The sequence below is a fragment of the Dipodomys ordii genome, unplaced genomic scaffold (assembly GCF_000151885.1).
Source record: "Dipodomys ordii isolate 6190 unplaced genomic scaffold, Dord_2.0 Scaffold72, whole genome shotgun sequence".
NCBI classification, from domain to species: domain Eukaryota; kingdom Metazoa; phylum Chordata; class Mammalia; order Rodentia; family Heteromyidae; genus Dipodomys; species Dipodomys ordii.
In genome coordinates this window covers 4,004,609-4,007,890 of record NW_012267288.1, presented here as the reverse complement: position 1 = coordinate 4,007,890, position 3,282 = coordinate 4,004,609, and positions in this window count along the sequence as shown.

The following is a 3,282-nucleotide window of genomic DNA, read 5'->3' as shown; positions in this document are numbered from 1 at the left end:
TTTTTCCACATAACGACTTGTACATCTCATTGTTGCAATGGATCCACCTGTATCCCTATTTAAACCATTTGTTTTTTCCCTTCCCCTCCACAAATTATACCAACCTCAAATACAGTGAAAGCAGAGGTTATACCATGGGGGAGGAACATACAAAGCAACAAAGAAATAATCTTATAAATGTATTCGAAACAATCACCTGAAAGAAAAAAACATCTGAAGTTTTAAATCTTATAATTCTCTCCTGTCTTCCTTTAGCAAGAGATGTTTTTCTTTAGTAGTATGCCTTTTGCCATTCTTAATGTAATTCTTATGGCTACTATACTTTTTTGCCTTTTCATCTTTGTGAAACTTATCTAGATAATCTCACACTTATCAGGTTATTTTGTTTTTTTAATATATATTTTTATTGTAAAGATACTGTACAGAGGGGTTACAGTTACAGGAATAGGTAATGAGTACATTTCCTGACACAGGTTATTTTGAGCTGATAACTGGTTACTTGGGCCACCTTTACTTTACCTGCTCCATTTTATGTTTTGATCTTACAGTTTACATTTTCAAATATGCAAAATCCCACCCTGCAATCTTGTTGATGTCTGGGCTCTACTAGCTTTTTGATAAGAAAAATTTTGTTTAATCCTATTCTTACATTCTACATATATTAAAAGCCTACTACATGGTAAGGTTTAAGTGGTAAACCACCAGTCACGCAAGCCAAGCAAGAGCTTGCTCTGATACAGGCACAAAAAGACTGTAAAAGTAAGGGCTAGTGCAGTGATTCATGTCTGTAATTACTTCATTCTTTCCAGCTACAGAGTGAGCAACAACAAAAGACTGAAACATCAAGTAGCTCAGTGGTAGAGCCCTTGCCTTTGGTTTTATCACCAGCACAGAAAAGAAAGAAAAAAAAACAGAAAAAAACCCAACAGCTTACTATATTGAAAACATTGAGTTAGACTATGGAGATAAAAGTGAATGAGTAAAAGAATTCCAAGTAAACAATGACAGTACTTACTGTATCCTTAAAAAAAAGAGAGAGACATAAACCCCTACTCCTTAAGTGTGGGCTAACCATGACTTCATTTAAAAGAATATAAGCTAGCTGGATGCTGGTAGCTCATGCCTTTAATCCTACCTACTCAGGAGATCTGGGAATTATGGTTTGTAGCAGTGTGGGCAGGAAAATTCTTGAGACTCTTATCTCCAAATTAACCACCAAGGGAAAAAAAAAAAAAAGAAAACCTGAAAGTGGAGCTGTGGCTCAAATGGTAGAGCAGTAGGGCCCAGGCCGAGTTCAAGGCCCAGGACTGACACATATGTAGATACACACACAGAGACACACACATGCATGCACGCACACACACACAAATATAGACTATAAAAGGGAAGAAAGCTTAAAAATAATATTTCAGACACATGATAAAATGTTGTATGTCCTTTATCCTAAACCACACAATTCCAGTCTCATAAGAAAAAGACCAGACACATTCCAATAGAGAGGTCTCCTGTAATATATGTGACCAGTACTTTACAAAGTGATCATGCTAATCAAAAACAATACAGCCAGGTACATGAGTACATATGTAATCCCAGCACTCAAGAGGCTGAGGCAGGAGGATTGTGAGTTCAAGGCCAGCCTTGGCTACGTAGCAAGGTAGTCTCAAAAAATTAAACTCAATCAACTGACAACACCCCCTCTTCCCCAAACATGAAATAAACAACACAGAAACAGACAAAAAAATCAAAGGAAATCTTAGAACTGTCATGACCAAGAAGAGTAGCCTTAGGAGACATGACAATTAAATATAATTTTCTATTCTGGCTTGGACTGCAGACATAGGGGCATTATTTAAAAACTGAGGAAAGTTGTTAAACTATGGATATAAATAACAATGTATAAATATCAATTCACTACTTGTAAGAAATTTACTATAGTGATGAAAGATTGGTTTGATTTTTTTCAGATTTGAATATATTTACACATATATACACAATGTAATTTCATGGGGATACGACGCAAAAAGAATGTAAAATATATTTGCTTTGTGCACAGTTGAAGGTAAGTTTATATATTTTTTTATTGTGTCTATGTTTTTACTACAACCTGTTACATGAGCTTATGTGTGGATTTTTCCACTCTGGCACCATGTTAGAGCTCAACAAGTTTCAAATTCTGGAGCACTTCAGATTTAAGATTGCCAGATTAGGGATGGTCAGCCTGTACTATCTTCTCAGCTTCTCTGTACATCTAAAGCTATTCTATTTTTAAATTAAATTGCAGATCGCGTATGACTAGTTTCCTCCAAGTTATCCTGGTATTGTCCTTGGTGGTCTGCTTTTAATCTGAATCCTGCCACTGTGAGACCTTGGGCCAGCTAGGTTGCTGTGTAATCTGCAAACCAGCTGCATTTCAGTGGACCTAGAGGAAAACCATAAATGTACATGTAACGACTCCAGCTTTGATTCGTTTGAGGGTCAAATTATAAACACCATAAATATTAGCCTCTGAGTGAGCAGCTGTTAACATAAGACAAGTATTTAGGATTACAGCATTTTAATTTTAAAAATGTCAGTACTGTACGCTTTCTAAAGGAGTCTATAAGCACTACGAAGCCCTAGAATAGACAAGCCATAGGAGCATTTATTTTTTTAAGATCCCCATGGTGAACATGTTACCCACGGAAGGAGATCACTGGTCCATTCTCGAACTCACTGTCTCCCTCTGTCAGGGTTGGCTTCAGCGAGAGCAATGGTGCTCTGTTTGCCTTTAAAACGCGGCAAACCTAAATCGTATTTCCAGCCCCAGTCACTGTGCTTCCCATTTAGTCGTGAAAACCAACAACAAAACAAAACAAAACACCCAGCTACATGTAGCATTTTCTTATACAGTTCCCTTGCATGATTCTTGGGGCTCCAAGCCCAGGTGGGTACGACGTCCTAGGTACGCCCCCCAATGCTCCCTAACCTAGTCCCCACAGCCAAGTGACAGGGCTGGACGGCACGGCGGGCGCTGCAGGGCGCGCGGGCGCCGAGGACCCGGGCGAGGCCGAGGCCAGGCGCTTCCCCAACCGGCTCCCGGGTCCCCGCAGCCGGCCGCCCCGCCGCCTGCCCATCACCTGGCGTCTCGCGTGGGCATGTCTCGCTCGTCCTCGGCTCCCTGATCCTTCCCGGAGAATCCTCAGCTCAGCCCGGCCCGGTCTCCCCTCTCCACCCCGCGGCGTCTGTCTGTGCCCTCGGGGAGGCCCCCCGCGCGTCCTTGCTCGCGCTCTGGCCCTGCAGCCA